The 18,195-nt window shown below is 55.9% G+C and overlaps 2 non-coding genes and 1 pseudogene across 2 annotated transcripts; 1 reads left to right on the plus strand and 2 right to left on the minus strand.

The window, feature by feature from the left end:
* Window positions 1-18,195, plus strand: part of LOC127025989 (scavenger receptor cysteine-rich type 1 protein M130-like) — a 272,619-nt pseudogene that overhangs the window by 17,484 nt on the left and 236,940 nt on the right.
* TRNAA-CGC (transfer RNA alanine (anticodon CGC)) lies at window positions 6,632-6,703 on the minus strand. The gene has a single exon. It is a non-coding gene; the product is annotated as a tRNA-Ala (tRNA).
* On the minus strand, window positions 8,873-8,945 carry TRNAF-GAA (transfer RNA phenylalanine (anticodon GAA)). The gene has a single exon. It is a non-coding gene; the product is annotated as a tRNA-Phe (tRNA).

Raw genomic sequence — 18,195 nt, forward strand, 5'->3', positions numbered from 1 at the left:
TTCCTTCTTCAGGGGGACGCCCAGAAATGCCCCCGACCCCGTTGGCCCCGTGCCCCAACTCCACGAGCTGCACAGGTAGGGAGCTGCTCCCCTGTGTACCCTTCTTGTCTGGCAGGGCTCTGCCTGCTGTCTCAGTGCCATGGGAAGTCTTTGCCTTCTCCAGCAGGGAGAAGATTCGTGCAGTGGGAGGCGAGGACAGGTGCTCGGGCAGAGTGGAGGTCTGGCACCGTGGCTCTTGGGGGACGGTGTGACGATTCCTGGGACATGCGGGATGCTGAGGTGGCATGCAGGCAGCTGGGCTGTGGCCCCGCGGTGTCTGCCCTGCATGAGGCTGCGTTTGGGATGGGGATGGGCCCTATCTGGCTGGAGCAGGTGGAGTGCCGGGGGACAGAGCTGTCTCTGCAGGACTGCTGGGCCCGTCCTGGGGACAGCGGTGCTTGTCGGCATAAGGAAGATGCTGCCGTGCGCTGCTCAGGTGAGTGGCAGGGCTGGGACCCCTTGCTCGGGGTCGAGGTGGGGAAAGCCTTCACCCACTTGGTCCTGGCATGGGCCCTGACCTCCCAGAGCAGGAACATTCCTGTGGAGTGCAGGAGGCTGGTGCCAAGTGCGGAGCAGCCTCGGTGGATCTGGACGTCCTCCGCCATGCCCGTGGGGCCCTGCAGCCCCAGGGCTATCCCCTGGGCTGCCTGTGCCTTCCTGCCTGCCGCCCAGAGCAGAGGCGCTGGGCCCTGTCCCGGCCTCCCTTTCTAGCACTACAGGAGGGGCAATTTGGGGGGGATGTGTCAGGGGCATCTCCAGACACACACAGGGTGTTGGGGAGGAGGCTCCCCGGGACCCGCACAACCACCCTCTCAGCCCAGCTCTCCTTTGCCTCTTCTGCAGCTACACCCAGGACGGCAGCATTCCCACCCCAAGCAGGTAACTTGTCCTCCCCCGGGGCTGGGTATCCCCGGGGCCAGGCTGTGACCCACAGCTGGATGGAAGGGGCTCCTTGCTGGGGTGTGAAACTCCCAGGAGGAGGCACTGGGGGTGGTGGTGGGTTAGGGAGGGTTGTAATTTACTCAGCAGGGTAGAAGCTTGCCCATCACTCACCCCTGGGGCACTCCACCCCTTGCTGCCTTGTGTGATGGGGGTCAGGACTGATGCTGCCTCCACCTCTCCCAGGCCTGGTGCTGCCCCTTCCATGTTCTTGCCCATGCAGATCCCACTCGAGGCCGTCTGACTGGCAGCGGGAGAGTCTCAGTGCCCGTCATCATCTGCATCATCCTGGGGGCCCTTCTCTGCCTGCTCCTGGCCCTCCTGGCCGGGCAAGTGCTAAGCACCAGGACTGGGCGCAGAGGTGGGTCCTGCCACAATGGTGCCAGGGGAAGATACCTCCTGGAAGGGCTGTGGGGTGCTGCGGGATGTCAGTGAGGGGCACAGGCAGAGCTGAGGGGGTGGGACTGTGTGCTGCCACCTGTCCCAGACACCACCCCAGTGAGTGCCTGGCCATGGGGCACCAGCAGCAAGGGGTGGAGAGAGCCCAGAGGTGGGGGGCTGCCAGAGGCAAGGAGAGAAACGGGGAGAGTGGGGCTCGGGGAGATGTGAGCAGAGGGGAGATGGCCAAGGCTGGCAGTGCTCTGGGTATTGGTGGAGGGCGCTCTGGGGCAATGGAGATGCTAGGAGGAGCGTGGGGCAGGAGGGTCCATTTCCATGGTGTCAGGCTCCCAGCCTGTCCCTCTGCCCAGCCCTGCCCACCCACCAGAAGGGCAGGGGCCCTGCTATAGACCCGTGGGGCAGAGAGAGGGCAGCTCCAGGTGGAGGAAACATGGGAGCTGCTCCAGGGTCAGACAAGGGGGCATGACCCAGGGGCCAGAGGGGCATGAGCGCTGTCTCCAAAGGGATGATGTGAGGGTGATGCTGCCCCAGAGGATCTGCACAGCAATGTTGCCCTCACCGGGGATGTGGCAGCCATGCCTGGACAGTGCAGTGGGGCTGTGCTGTCGGAGCAGTGCTGGGCTGGCCCAAGGAAGAGGTTTGGGGGAGCACAGTGGGGTCCCATTGGCTCTCTGCCTGTCCCTCTGCCAGCCCTGCCTCTATCCCCAGGCTCCAGGAGAGCTCAGGAGCTCTTCCCCGAGGCCGTGTACGAGGAGATCGGTTACAGCCCAGCATGGGAGAAGCAGGCGAGGTTTGGTCGCTCAGGTGGGTGTGGGTCCTCCCTGGAGGCACATCTGCAGGACCCTTTCCCCTGGCCCTAACCCAGAGCTGATCCCCTGAAGCCCCCAGCCCGTGGTCCCTGCAGCACTGGCGCCATGTGGTGTGTGGGGAGAGCATCCAGGTCCTGGGCCCAGGAGAGGAGCTTTCTCCCAACCACCTTTCACCGGCCCAGCTGGACAGCCCCTCTCTTTCTGCCCCTGCACCCCATGTGACACCCAAGGAGGGAGGGAAGGGGCTGTCCTAGGGCACCTCTGGGAGCACCTTTGAGACAGGGTTTGTGCCAGGGGAGCAGGGTAAATTCCCAGCCCTCCTCCCCATGCAGCCCCAGCTCTGTGGGTCCCCCTTCCCCAGCAGCGCTGACCATGGGCCAGGTCAGTGGGGCTCGCTCCATAACACCCACTGTGCATCTCTCCAGGCTCTTCTTCAGAGGAGTCCCTGAGCCAGCTGCAGCCCTCCCCTGGGCTCAGCGAGGAGGAGGATGGTCTGGCATCAGCAGCAGGTAACGGAGGCAGGAAGGGCTTCGTCTCCCTGCAGACATGTGTTGGACAGAGGTGTCACTGAGTGTCAGTGTCAGAGATGGGGAGGACACGGGGGTCTCCTGTGGCGCTGCCAACACCAGTGTCTCAGCCCTGTGTCCCTGCGCCTCCTCCCGTCCTCTGCTCTGCAGGACGTATCTTCTCACTGTCACCAGCTCCCCTCTCCTTTCAGATGTTCTTGTCCTGGCCGCAGGTGAGCCAGCGCATGGCTATGATGATGCCAGGGAGGTTTCTGACCCTGGGAGGACGCTGCCCCTGAGCAGGGCGAGTGGGAAATGTCCAGGGTGCCAGAGGAGGAGCAGGGCCCAGGGATGCACCCAGAGGTGAGAGGGAAATTTAGCACTGCTGGTTCCTGGGGTGCCATCCCTGGTGGCACCCGAGTCGCTGCTGTCCTGAGACCCCAACCTCCTGGGAAGGGGGAACCTGCCCCAGGAGTTTTCCTTGGAGGGACTGGGGGTGGGAGAAGGAGCTGAATGTGGTGAGGAGCTGGGAGGAAGATGATGTACAGACCCCATGAGGTGAACTGCAATGTCCTGCCTTGCTGCCTGCAGGGGCCAGCCTGCGCTCCCGGACAAGTGTCGGGGTCCCCAGAGCTGAAGGAGACACCTTGTCCCTATCCCTGGCGAGCATGGGCTATGATGATGCTGAAGAGGTGTCTCTGGCACATCCCCGTGAGGACACAAAGGCTGTGACAGTGGAGCTCTGTGCACAACAGTCCCTGAGCCCCAGGCCAGGAGAGCCCATCCCTGCTGTGCAGCTGGGTGCAGCCGGGAGGAGGAGAGGTCTGTGCAGCTGGGAGAGCTGTGAGCACATGGGAACTGTCTCCCTTGACCCATGGGCAGCAGAAACCGCCTGGAGTTTCCTCTATTTGTATTCCCCTCTTTCTGCTGTGCCTCCAGATTTCTTCTTATTAAAAGTCTCTGAGGGCTTTGACCCACAGCTGGTGCTTGCCTGCCCAGGTGGCGGGTGTCTCCCTGAGGCTCACCAGGGGGAGCAGAGAAGAAGGACATGGCGTGCGGAAGGGGCGCAGGGTCGGGGTCAGGCTGTGGGGCTGCGAGAGCCCATGGTCCCTGGGGAATAATCCTGCTGACAGAGACATTTCCATCCTGCTGGCCACAGGCACTTTCGAGTCCAAATGGCTCTCTGATAGGTCCCGTGATGCACCTCAGCGGCAGCACCCATTTCCTCACCCTTGGGTTTCCAGCTGCTCTTTCCCCCTGCCTGGGCCCCGCTGGTCCCACAGCGCAGAGGCCATGACAGAGCTGCCAGGACAGGGGAAGCCCTGGGCTTTTGTCTCACAGAAGTGAGCCTAAGGTGGCTGCAGTGCCCTGAACACCCCAGCCAGCCCCAGGTGGGATCAAGGCCCACGATTACCTCCCATAATGGTCAGGAGGCAGCTCTGCTCCCCACTGCCCCAGCACAGGGTGCAGAGCCATGTTCAGGGACACGTGGGGCTGGGATTCCCTCTCCTCATGCTCTGCCAGGACCCATCTCCATTGCTCCTGCTGCCTTGGGCCCTCACAGACCCCGAGCACTACTGCCACAGCCGCAGAGCTGCCTTCTTCCTGAGCAGGGGCTGTAAGGCCCCACGGCAGCCCTGGGACCCCCTCCTCCTGCTCCCCTCCAGCCCCACCCCTGCCCTCCTGCTGCCTTGCCAGGGGTGTCAGTTTGGGTTTGTGTCGGGGCAGTACTTGTGGGCAGGTACAGGAGGGAGGGGAGCAGGGGAGATTGGGGCACCTTTCCCTCAGCGCTGTTGGAGGGCCAGAGGGATGGAGAAAGGATCCCCACGAGATGTGTGCTGTAGCCAAAAGCCGTGGTCCAGCCCCTGGCCTGAAGAAGGGCTCATCTGGGAGGATGCTCATGTGGGCACGTTTCCATGGCAGATGAGATTTTGTGTCCCTCCTCTAAAGCAGGTGCTGCTGGGAGCTGAGCCAGGGTCCCTCTCCCTTGGCCGGGGCTTTCACCTGCCCCTGCCCCGCAGAGAAGGCTCTTACGCAGGAGCCAGTCGAGGAGAAGGCTTTGACACCTGGGCAGGACCTGGCACCCAAACTGCCCTCCCTGCTCCCGCTGGTGGGTCTCCACACCCCTCTGCCTTTTCCCCAAAAGGCTCCTCTGCTGTGGGCTGGAAGGTGCATTTGCTGTCTGTGGCAGGCAGGGTTCCCTGTGGGGAGTTCCTGCAGCTCAGTACTGCTGCAAACAGCAGGATCTGGCCCTAGAGGAGAAGAGGGGAGGAGGCGGCTGTCGCCAACATCCTCTCCCACTTCAGCATTGCCCCATTCCCTGCCGGGAGCTCCACCACCCCTGGGGTGACGCTGGGGGTTCTGGGGGAAGCCCAGGCTCACACACCCCTTTGCCCCATACCCTGGAGCCTTCCTGCTGGCAGCCCCCATGGGAGAGCAGCGTTCCCAGGGCCAGACGCCCACGATGATGGGTGACATACATGGGCACTGCAAACACAGCCTCCATCCCCTGGAAAACTCCCACTGGGGCAAGCTCCAGCCCTGCATCTCAGAGAAGTAAGGTGAAGTGAAGTAAAGAAGAAGGGGGGAGTGTTATCTTCTGAACACAGGATGGTGGGGGTCTATGGGCAGCATGGACACTGACCAGCAGAGTCAAGGTGTCCCAAGTGGGGACCAGGGCAAAGAGCCCAGTGCCTGTCCCGTGCCACCTCGCCGCCAGCTCTGCCCTCCCGTAGGTGTAATATTTCTCCCTTACTCTGGCACCTGGCAGAGGTTTGCCTCCTCCTCCTTGGGGAGATGCCACAGGCCTGTGTGTGCTTGAGGGGGCAGCACACCTGAGCAGCAAGTACCTGTTTCATGGCATTTTGGACCTGAACAGTCTGCCCTGCGGGCTGGGTCCATTCTCTGCAGCCAAGCAGGATTGTCACTGTGCCCCAGATCTGTGGTTTCTCCTGCAGCTCCCGAGGAGCTACCTGAGGGGGGGTCACAGTGAGACCCCAACTCTCAGCACTGCTGCCCCTATGCTGGGCAGAGCATGCCTGTTTAAAGTCCACAGGAGAGCAACCTTATTTCTCTGAGGCTGGGCTCACGCTCCTGGGGGCTGGGCACCCTGCAGTGAAAGTCCATGTCTCATACCCCATTTTGGTTACAGGTGTTATTGCCAAGGGAGCAGCAAGGCACCATCTCCTGGCCCTCACTGCCTGTGCATGGCGTGGACAGGCCTGTGCCTCCCCAATGCATCACCACAGGGTGACAGAGGCACCAAACACCCCAGGAGCAAGAGCTGGGCACTGGCCCTACCAGTCCCACCTCAGCAGGGCTGTGCCTGACCTCAGCAGCTCCAGGTTCCCTGAGCTGAGGCTCTGCTCAAGCCACTGGTGATGGTGGAAGGAGAAGGACCTGGAGACAGGGTCAGCGTAAGAATGTCATTCCTCCAGCTGGGAGACCCACAGCCCCGCTCAGGCTCGTCCAGCTCAGACACCCCTACCTGCTGGCACAGAGGGTGCTTCCCACATGGTATGGGTCTCCACCTGGAACAGGACAATCTCAGACCCTTACCCCTGGAAAGCACCAGGCCAGTGTGGCCCTGGTCCCAAAGGACACCTGGGCTGGACCAGCACCCTCACACCACATCTCTCACTGCAGCCAGAAAGGATTCCTAGTGTGCTGCTGACCTCTGTCCCCTGCCTGAGATCTCCCCACAGGACCACACTCTGTGGGTGGGTCTGTGGTGCAGGGCAGTGACCCCATCTCAGGTCCAGCACAGCTGCCTGCTTCTCCTCCAAGAGGGGGCTCAGCAGAGGCTGCGCACATAGCCCTCCTCACTCACAGCCAAGCCCTGGGTGGGCAGGGCAGGCCCACAGGGTCTGGAGAGGACCAGTGCCCCAAGCTCTAACCCGCACCTGCCTGAGGCTGGGGATTCAGGGCAAAAACACCCCATGGAGATGCTGGGGATTGAACCCAGGACCTCCCTCATGCGAAGTGGGCGCTCTTCCACTGAGCTACATCCCCTTGACACTCGCCAGCAGGAGAGACCCTCTCTCCATAACATGTCTATGACAAGCACAGTCCTGTTGTCCCTGGGTGCCCAGGGACCTTCTGCAGAAAACAGCACTTGAACCTTCTGAGATGGGGAAGTCAGGACAGCCTCTCCGCTGGGGTCTGATTTTGGCACAGTGCTGCACTGCAGAGCGCAGCCCCTTCAACGTCTCTGCAGGGCAACGGGGCAGGAGGAGGCTCTTGCTCAGGCACTTCTCCCATGCTCTGGACCACTCCAGGGTGGGTTGATAGAGAGGAAACAACCTGAGCCTCCTCTGACGCCCAGGGCAACACCCCTCTGGGCCACATCTGTCCCAACTCCACAGCAGGAGCCGTGCAACAGGGTGAGGGAAATGCCCTCCCTGAGGGGAGGTGCCCCAGCCTCTGATGGCACCCCAGGGCATGTGGGGGAGGGACACGGGGGCAGAAATCTTACATCCCCCTCCTCCAGGCACTGGGCCTCTCCCTGCACCCCTCTGTCCCCCACCATCCCTGGAGGTGAGCTGAAGGGCAGGCTTCCACCTCCATGGGGCTGCGCATGTGGCTTGGCTCAGGGACCTTCCCACTCCTTCAGCACTGAGGCCTGTCCTGACAGCAAAGCAGTGCCTTGGGACAGCCCTGGCTGGGGTCTCTGTGGCAAGGTGGCTGAGCGTGTTCAGCTGTTAACTCAAAGGGCGATGGTTTGACCACATGCAGGGACGGTGTCCCCATGGTGGTACAGCTGGGGCAATTGTGTTGCCCCAGTGCCATAGATTTTTCCCAATGCCATAGATTTTTCCCTGCTGAGCCCCTGCCTGGCAGAGAGGGTTTGGGGGAATCAAAACCAGACCACAGTCACCGTGAACTTCTGGAGTGGCTGAGTGGAACTAAGGGATGGACTGCTCATCTATTCTGCTTTGCACACATGGTCCTCAAAGCCCATCCCCGGCAATGACTTTCCCATTCTTGCTCAAGAACAACCTAGAAGGACTCTTTTGGATCAATGGTAATCCTGCAGGCACTACCCCTGTGGCCAAGTATTTGCAAGCTCATGCTCAAAGCTGGCAAGACAGTAACTTTGCTTGTTCAGAATGGTCTCTCCTCTCCCCTCCTCTCCCTTGCGCTCAGGCACAACAAAAGCCAGACTTCCCTGGAGGTGCATGCCTGGGGAGCCGGCTATGAGGCAGCAGAACTGCACGGGTTAGAACATGCACGTTGCTGTGGGACTATAGGCCAGTCTGTGCCATTCCTTGGCCTGACTGGGTGACTGGGGAGAGGCTGAGACTGAAGACAGAGGGAGATGTCCTGGGTCAAAGTTGTCACTGTGTTCCTGATGGGCGAGAAGGGTTCTGGAGCAGCAAGAGGTTGCAAGAGGGGAGCCCAGCAGCTTGTTGGAGCTCATGAGCAGGTCTTTCTTCCTCTGGGCAGGGACTGATGGCTTTGAAGGGCTGCAGCTGAGCTGGACACTCCAGTCTGGTGGGTGAGCAGATTTGGGTATGGAAACTGGGGACAGCTGAGACACTTGTGCTGTGAGCCCTGGGTTTGGTGCTGAGAGAATGGAGAACACAGAAGCATGTGTGATGCTCAGGAAATGCAGAGGGAGGTAAATTTGGAGAGTAAAAATGACATCCAGTGGTTGAACTGGGGCTGTTTGGAAGTCACCGTGTGAGAGCTGGTGACCTTCCATGCTAGACCCCAGGGGAGCCACGGCTGGCATTTCTGTCCCGACCTGTGCCCCTGCAGCAGCAAGGAGCCAATGCAGAGGATGTTCATGTGGGGCCCCCAAGGGGTCCCCCTGTGCTGCGTGTCTCCCTGCTGATGCCCAGAGAGGAGCACATCTGTGTTTCATCAACCATTGCAGCAGGGGGGCAAAGGGGGCCAAGAAACTCTGCTCAGGCAGCTTGTGACTGGACAATTCAGGAGCCAGTGCACCACAAGGGACCATCCTCAGCATGGCTTTGTCAGCTGTCCCTGGCACATCAGAGGTCTCGCTGTGACAGACCTCTGGAGGGAGGATGCTGCCATTCAGGCCTCAGCACCAGGGAGTGCCTCTCCCCGGGACTGGGGGGTGGTGGCCTCCCCCGTCGGCAGTATGCTCTGCTCTGGGAGAGCATCCTGCTGGGGCAGGATGGAAGAAGGCAAAAATCAAAGGGAGAAAATCATTGCTGAAGCCCGGGGTTGAACCAGGGACCTTTAGATCTTCAGTCTAACGCTCTCCCAGCTGAGCTACTTCAGCCTTGCCCAGCAGCCCTTGTCCCATTCCACCCCTGCCAGGCCACAGGCTGGCACACACGAGGAGAGCTCCTTGGGACATTCCCAGGAAAAAGCTGTGCCCAGCACCGGGCACAGTGGACCTGGCCTCTCCCTGCCTCCATGGCCAGGTGGACTCCAGGTGTGGGGTGGGTGCCAGCTTCCAGTAGGAGTGAAGGCAAGTGGGCAAGCCAGGCACATGCAGCTGCAAAGGCTGAGGGTGGAAGAAGTGTGGGGTAGGTGGAAGACCTCTTTCATAGGGAAGAGAGGGCCCAGGGGAGGCAGAGCTTTTGCTGGTGCCTTAGGCTTTTGCTTCATTCTTGCATGAGCAAGAGTCTTTTGTTCAATGTTTGGAGATGATATTTAGGGGGAAATAAGACTTGAAAACCTCCAAGGATTGGGACTGCACAACTTCTCAGGGCAACCTCTTCCAGTGCGTAAGTGACCTCATGGTTATGACCTCATAGACCTCATGGTCTTCATCTCCTGCCTGAACATTCTTTCAACTTTTGTCCCTTGCCTCTCATCTTCCCACCATGCACCATGATGAAGAGCCTGGCTCTATTTCTGAATTGCCTCATAGGAACTGGAATGCTCCATGAGGTTTCCCAAAGCCTTCTCATCTCCATACTGAACAGTGTTCCCTCAGCCTTTCCTCAGGTGGCAAGTTCTCCAGCCCCCTGTATTGGTGCCCCTTCACTGAACTTGCTCCAGCTGATCAATGTCTTTCCTGGACTGGGGGCAGGAGGTGCGCCCAGCTAGAGGAACTCCTCCGCTTAGTGACAGAGCTCCAGGAGGAGGTGAGTAGGTCATGGAGTATCAGGGAGTGCGAGAGAGAGATAGACTACTGGAATCGCACCCTACCTTCTCTGGGACAGGCCCAACAGGCAGACAGGACACATGAGATGGAGGATTCCCTATCCTCTCTCCGCCTGCCTGAACACAGTGACTTAAGGGGTAGTGGGCAACGGCGACAAATTCCTGCCCAGTACAGCAGGCGCATCTCCTCTCTGACGAGACCCCACCCTCCCAGATGCCCTTGCACAATAGGTACGAGGCTCTGCAAGTGGCACCGAACAATAACAAGGACGATGGTTCATCTAGCTTGGAGGTGTCGCTGAGGTTAAGTCGGCCTACACCCTGCGTCAAAACTGCTTCCATAAAGAAAAAAAGACGGAGGTAGCAGGGCTCATTGGAACAGCTTTAAACTAGAGTTGAAGGGGGAAAGGGATAAAAGCAGGCTCCCTAGAGATAAGCCTTTGGGCAGCAAGCCAGTGTTTGATGGAACAATGGGCTAGCGAGGTCCTTTGGTCTGCCATCTCAGTGGAGGTAGGGGATGGAGATCCATGCAGCAGCAAAGATGGAAGGGTTATGGATGTGTTAGAAACCACAGAAGCGCCTGAGAATGGTCATGTAGGAATTATGGCTTCTCCCCCCAAAAAGGGGGCGGGATTGATAGCCCAACTGAAGTGCATCTACATCAATGCAAGCAGCATGGGCAACAAACAGGAGGAGCTGGAAGCCATTGTGCAGCAGGAGAACTATGATCTAGGTGCCATTACAGAAATGCCATGGTGGGATGACTTGCACAACTGGAGTGCCACAATGGATGGCTATGAACTCTTCAGAAGGGACAGGCAAGGAAGGAGAGGCAGTGGGGTAGCCCTGTATGTTAGGGAGTGTTTTGACTGTCTAGAGCTTGATGATGGTAATGACAGGGTTGAGTGTTTCTGGGTAAGAATCAGGGGGAAGGCCAACAAGGCAGATATCATGGTGGGAGTCTGTTGTAGACCACCCAACCACGATGAAGAGGCAGACGAAATATTCTCCAAGCAGCTGGGAGAGGTCTCACAAGCGCTAGCCCTTGTTCTTGTGGGGGAGTTCAACTTACCAGATGTCTGCTGGAATGCAGCAGAGAGGAAACAGTCTCGGAGGTTCCCGCAGCGTGTGGAAGAGAACTTCCTGACACAGCTGGTGAGGGAGCCAACTACGGAAGGCGCCCCACTGGACCTGTTGTTTGTGAACAGAGAAGGCCTTGTGGGTGATGTGATGGTTGGAGGCAGTCTTGGGCATAGCGATCACAAAATGATAGAGTTTTGGATTCAAGGAGAAGTAAGGAGGGGGGTCAGCAGAACTGCTACCTGGGACTTCCGGAGGGCAGACTTTGGCCTCTTTAGGAGACTGGTTGACAGAGTCCCTTGGGAGGCAGTCCTGAAGGGCAAAGGAGTCCAGGAAGGCTGGACATTCTTCAAGAAGGAAATCTTAAAGGCGCAGGAGCAGGCCATCCCCATGTGCCGAAAGACGAGCCAGCGGGGAAGAAGACTGGCCTGGCTCAACAGAGAGCTTTGGCTGGAACTACGGGAAAAAAAGAGAGTTTATGACCTTTGGAAGAGGTGACAGGCCACTCAGGAGGACTACAAGGATGTGCTGCGGTTATGCAGGGAGAAAATTAGAAGGGCCAAAGCCCAACTAGAACTTAATCTGGCTACTGCCATAAAAGACATGAAAAAATGTTGCTATAAATACATTAGCAACAAAAGGAGGGCTAAGGAGAATCTCCATCCTTTATTGGATGCAGGGGAAACAGAGTGACAAAGCATAAGGAAAAGGTTGAGGTCCTTCAAACCTTCTTTGCTTCACTCTTTAATAGTAAGAACAGTTGTTCTCTGGGTACCCAGGCCCCTGAGCTGGAAGACAGGGAGCAGAATGAAGCCCCCATAATCCAAGGGGAAAAGGTTAGTGACCTGCTACACCACTTAGACACACACAAGTCTATGGGGCCAGACGGGATCCACCCAAGCGCACTGAGGGAGCTGGTAAAAGTGCTCACCAAGCCACTTTCCATCATTTATCAGCAGTCCTGGCTAACTGGCAAGGTCCCAGTTGACTGGAGGTTAGCAAATGTAATGCCCATCAACAAGAAGGACTGGAAGGAGGATCCAGGGAACTACAGGCCTCTCAGTCTGATCTCGGTGCCAGGGAAGGTTATGGAGCAGATCACCTTGAGTGCCATCACACGACACGTACAGGACAACCAGGTGATCAGGCCCAGTCAGCATGGCTTTATGAAAGGCAGGTCCTGCTTGACTAACCTGATCTCCTTCTATGATAAGGTGACCCGCTTAGTGGATGAGGGAAAGGCTGTGGATGTTGTCTACCTAGACTTTAGCAAAGCCTTTGACATTGTTTCCCACAGCATTCTCCTGGAGAAACTGGCTGCTCATGGGTGGAAGGGTACACTGTTCGCTGCGTAACGAACTGGCTAGCTGCCGGGCTTCAAAGAGTTGTGGTGAAAGGAGTTCAATCCAGTGTTGGCGGCTGGTCACAAGAGGTGCTCCCCAGGGCTCAGTATTGGGGCCAGCTCTGTTTAATATCTTTATTAATGATGTGGATGAGCGGGTCGAGTGCACCCTCAGTAAGTTTGCAGATGACACCAAGCTGGGCAGGAGTGTTGATCTGCTTGAGGTTAGAAAGGCTCTACAGAGGGATCTGGCAGGCCGGATCGAGGGGCTGAGGCCAATTGTATGAGGTTCTGCCAGGCTAAGTAAGTGCTGCGTCCTGCACTTGGGTCACAACAACCCCATGCAACACTAAAGGCTTGGGGAAGAGTGGCTGGAAAGCTGGCCAGCAGAAAAGGACCTGGGGCTGTTGGTCGACAGCCAGCTGAAGATGAGCCAGCAGTGTGCCCAGGTGGCCAAGAAGACCAATAGCATCCTGGCTTGTATCAGAAATAGTGTGGCCAGCAGGACTAGGGAAGTGACTGTCCGCCTGTACTCGGCCCTGGTGAGGCCGCACCTCGAATACTGTGTTCATTTTTGGGTCACTTACTACAAGAAAGACATTGAGGTGCTGGAGTGTGTCCAAAGAAGGGCAATGAAGATGGTGAAGGGTCTAGAGAACAGTCCTGTGAGGAACAGCTGAGGGAGCTGGGGTTGTCTAGTCTGGAGAAAAGGAGGCTGAGGGGAGACCTTATTGCTCTCTACAACTACCTGAAAGGAGGTTGTAGCGAGGTGGGGGTCAGTCTCTTCTCCCAAGCAGCAAGTGATAGGACAAGAGGAAATGGCCTCAAGGTGCACCAGGGAAGCTTTAGATTGGATATTAGGAAAAATTTCTTCACCGAAAGGGCTATTAAGCATTGGAAACAGGCTGCCCAGGGAAGTGGTTGAGTCACCATCCCTGGAGGTATTGAAAAGACATGTAGACGTGGCATTTAGGGACCTGGTTTAGTGGTGGACTTGGTAGTGTTAGGTTTACACTTGGCCTCAACAATCTTAAGGGTCTTTTCCAACCTAAATGATTCTATGAGTCGATGATTCTATGTCTACAGCCTATAGAGAAAGAGGTGCAGGTGTGGGACACCGTCGGATAGCCTGTGGTGGAGACTATAGAGGGATGAAGAAAGTCTGAGAAGCCCCCAACACAGATCAGCTCTTTCTTCCCTTGGCTCTGGCTGTTGTCTCTGCCACTGATGCCTATGATCAAGTACCTTCTCCTTACAGCGCTAGGGTCTCATTGCCTCCCCTTCCCCACCTGGGAGCCTGGGAGGGATTGTACCGTAGTCCTGCTCTTGGCATTGCACATCCCCACATCACACTGCCCCAGGAAGAGCCCTGAGCAACATGTGAGGGAAAAGGATCTCCCTTCCCAGGGGCTGGGGGTCAGGGCTTGGCCCTTTGCCTTCAAGGAACACGTGAAAGTTTACTCAGAATCTGTTCCTTTACATTGCCTTTGTCTACTTGTCATCACTTCTCCTGTTTTCTGCTCTAAGCAGCCCCTGGGGAGCTTTGTCAGTAATGTCCCTCAGCGGGACCCATTAAGGCTCCAAGAAACTTTGGAGTTGGCATCTGACTTTGACTTCTTGAGAAGTTTCTTCAACTTCCTCTCAGTGTCTGAGGTTCATGGACTCGGCACCAAACCCACCAGAGGGGTCATTAAAATGCCTTGGGCTGCTCCTCTGCTGCCAGGCTGTGCCGGACTCCTGGGAGGGAGGGAGCTCATGGCAAGTGGGCAGCACTGCAGAGAGACAGCTCTGGCCAGGAGCAGCTCCTCTGCAAAGCGCAGCAGGGCTGAGGGCCTGCCTGCAGGCACCGAGGGGAGAGGAGTGAGGCAGAGAAAGGTTTAAAGGCAGTCAGCAGTGGGGCAAGTGCTGAGGGCTCAAAGGAGGAGAAATCTTCGGGGCCCTTGACACAGTAAGTCTCTGGGTGCAGGGCAATGCAGCTGCAGTTTGTGGAGGGATCTCGTAAAGCTGGCATGGCCCACAGGAATCTCATTCCTGTATAGAGGAGGAGGACCTGCTCCAGAGCAGGGATCCCTGCTGCACCATCAGAGGACAGGGCATGACCGCTGCCTTCTCCAGGGACGGCTGCAGGTCTATGAAGCTGGGTGTGCAGCCAGGGGTGCCCAGGGCTGTCCTCAGAGCAGGGTCCCTGCACCCCAGGGGGGTGTGTGCTGGCGCAGGGACTCTGCTGCCTGCCAGGTCAGCGCTCAGCCTGCCCGGGGAGCTCCCCATGGCGCTGTGGGAGAAGCTGTGGGTGGAAGGAGAGACCCCCATCAGGGCAGGGTCCTTCTGCTGTCAGGAGGGTGCTGCCTGGCTCAGGGCTGCTCACAGCTGCACATCACCCCACGACACTGGCAGAGGCAGCTTTTCAAGAAGCACATCAAGGCAGGGGCTACCTGGAAGGAAAGGTGCTTTCCAGGGTCTGTGCTTTCGGTTTCCTGCTGTGCTGGGGGAACAGCAATGCAGCTGTCAGGTTTGGCAAGAGAAGGAGACTCCTACGGCATGACACTGACAGATCAGTAGGTCTTTGAGGAACTGGATCAAGTTCTTTCACCCATTCATTGGCCAACAGAAAGCTCCCTCCTCTCTTCAGTGTTCTTTCTGACCTGACTTGCCAACACAGAGATGCCCCTGGGCAAGGAGTAAACAGGAGGCAAGAGGAGAGGAGGAAAAATGGAGGCAAGAGCAGGATGAGGGAAAGGAGGCAACAGGAGGAAAGAGGAACCAGCAGGAGAGAGAGCAGGAAGAGGCAAGAGAGGCAACGGGAGGTGAAGGGAGACATAACAAGAAAAAACAGGAGGCAACTTGAGGGAGAGGCAACAGGAGGAATCAGGAGGAGGAGGCAACAGGAGGCAACAGCAGGCAACAGGAGAAGGTGCAACAGAAGGAACCAGGAGCAATAAAAGGAAGAGAGGAAGAGCAACAGGAGACAACAGAAGGCAACAAGAAGAGGGGAGGAGAAGGAGGAAAGAGGAGGAGAGGCAAATAGGAAACAGAAGAACCGGAGGAGGAGACAACAGGAGGCAACAGGAGGAGGAGAAGGCAGAGGAGGTGAAGAAGCAACAGGAGCAACAGAAGCAACAGGAAGAAGAGGCTAGAGGAGTTTAGCTGGATGATCAGGCCCAATGTTCTTGGTGGTATGGAGTCTTCCTGGCAACCAGTCACTAGCAAACATCCCTGATGACCAGCACTTCAGCCAACACTGGAACATCTTATTATCTCCCCGGTATGATGGATGGAGCTCACCTTCAGCTCCTTTATGGATGATGGCAAGCTGGGGGAGCCTTTTAGCTACCTCATCTACTTCAACCTGCCTCGAGCAGGAGAGTCAGAGAAGACAGTATTCAAGTCCCTTCCAACCTGAGTTATTCTGTCATGCAACGAGTCTTTCCTTTGGAGAGTTCATTGAAGGTAGAATGGCAGAGGAAGGAGAAAAGACAGAGAGGCAGAAGGAGAGAGAGAAAAATTGCCAATAGAAATACAGCAGTTCCTCTGAGCAATGTTTCTCCATTTGAACCATTGGTAACAAAATGTATTGTGGGAAGTGGCTGCATAAAACTCTTTCCATAGAGCAAGAGAGCATAACCAGCTTGCTAGTACATACCCTTGGTGCTGCTAATAAAAAAACCTATGAACAAAATAATGAAATTCATTAAAAACCTAGCAATGCTGGAAATGAAGACTTTTTCAGCTATTACATTGAGTTCTTTTATGCCGAAGTTACAAGTTTTTTCGGAAAATCTACATTCAGGGCTTGATTCAGTTATCCACACAGGGGTGGCCACTGCCCTGGGGTAGCTGAAGCACCCATGTGTGCCAGGACATATGGGAGCCCTTCTGGAGCATGAGCTGGTATGCAGGCAGAGTACCTCAGGGGTGGTGGAGGGCATCGCCTGCCTCCAGCACTGCTGGGCAGGCTGAGCAGGAACCTCTACAGCACAGCAGCACGTGCTTGGCTGTGAGGTCACTCCTGACTGGCCAGCAGTGGGGAGAAAGATACTTGCAGTCTTGAAAGCCATTACAATATTGTCCCCAACAAGATGAAAGCTTTGGGGAGGTCAGGGGTAGCTGGGACGAGAGAGATGGGAGATTTGGGGGAGGGAAGAGGGGTTTGGCCAACAGAGATGAAAGCTTTTGAAGAGGAAAGATGTGTTCAGGTAATTTTGATGCCACTGCAACACTGACTGTGAAAACATTCATGTTAGGCCTTTACCCTGTTTCTAACCAGGAACCTTAAGCCCTAATCCTCCCCCTAAACTCTACCCTTCACCCTGACAGGAATCCACTACTCTAATCCCTAACCTCAAACCTTACCTCTAAACCAAAGCCCAAACCCATAAACTCTTACTCTCACCCTATTACTCACTCCATTCCTAGCTTCTATCCCTAACATTAAAATGCTAGCCTTGACCCTAACCCTCACCCCAGCCCTACACCAAACCCTAATCCACAAAGCAAGCCCATACCCTAACACTAACTAGACTCAGGGCCAAATACACCATCGGGGCTCATTAAAATACAGAAAGGCCTAACGAGCTATTTCTCTCCTGTAGTTTTCTTCAAGTCTTCAAGACCTGTACAGCTAATTGGAATCATTTCATAGTAGGGTTAAAGAGGAAGATTTCAAAGCGCACCTAATAAAAAATACATTTTTTAAACATTCTATTTTATTAATTTCAGTTTAGAGAAGAGGTGATAGCAGCGTTCTCCAATTGATATTGATGCAGAGTGTCTCCTCAGGAGGTCTGGGCAGGCAGGAAAAGCAGTCCCTTGAGGTCTGACACTGTATGGACAACCTTGCTCCTCACCTCCCCAGCCTCCCCATTTCTGTCACTGGCCGCCTGGGACTTGCTTCACTTTGCCTTCCATCAGACTTCTCTGAACTCTGGGAGCTGAATGTTACAGCTCCCTTGCCCCATCTCCCACCTGCTTTCCTTAGAGAACTGGCTGCACACAGGCACAGAAGCATTTTTCCTGTTTGCAAGCAAAGAAAAGTAAAGCGTGATAAAGTTTCATAAACAATGAAACACACTCCTGAAGCATATGCTAAGTACAGGATATCTCTAATGAGGTTGCCTTTCTACAAGGGATGATCTTATGAGAAATGTTCTAGACAGACAGACACAAACAGTAGATATAACATAAGGAAAGAATTGGCTAAAGAGACAACTAGACTACTGAAAGTCAGGCAAGCTTTAACTCCCTGAAGCTCAAAGCAGCAGCATAGGTGAGAGGTATCTGAATGAACAAAGAGTAAAGGGAGGAGAAAACTGGAGAATAATGGAAAGGGCCTTTGTCTAGACAGTCTACTGAAAAGATGACTTCAGAAATGGTCATTGTATCAGGACAGGAAAGTATGTGAAAGGTCAGAGAAATTAAACACAGCGTATCACAGGCAGAATAGTGGTAATGAAGTCACAGGGAAAGATCGATATTTCTGTGGAATATCGCTTTTGAAAGGTCACGGGATTGGTAGAGGTGTCTTGTGAGTGAGGACAAGCAAATGTTGCACCCATCTTTGAAAGAGGCCAAAAGTGCCACCCAGGATCCACAGGCTGTACAAGCTCATCTTGATGAGCACTAAGCCATCGATATCTCTTGGGTGACATTTCTGGGACATTTAAAGAGAAGAAGGTGTCCAAAAGCAGTCAGCATGAACTTTCAAAGGTAAATCCTGCCTCACCAATCTGACTGCCTTCATGAGGAAGTAATGGCATTTGTGCAGGAGGGGAGAATAGCGGCTGTTGTTCACCTCAAATTCAGCAAGAGTTTTGACATGGTCTCCCTCGATATTCTTGTACCCAAGTTAGGCCATTACAGTCTGGAAGGGCAGACAAACAGATAGTAAAACACCAGTTGGAGGATCAGGCTGAGAGTGCAATGGTGAAGGGGTCATACCCTACCTGGAGACCACTGGGACATACTGGGCATGATGGGGCAGCACAGGAAACTCTGCTGG

The sequence above is a fragment of the Gymnogyps californianus genome, chromosome 26 (genome assembly GCF_018139145.2).
Source record: "Gymnogyps californianus isolate 813 chromosome 26, ASM1813914v2, whole genome shotgun sequence".
NCBI lineage: Eukaryota > Metazoa > Chordata > Aves > Accipitriformes > Cathartidae > Gymnogyps > Gymnogyps californianus.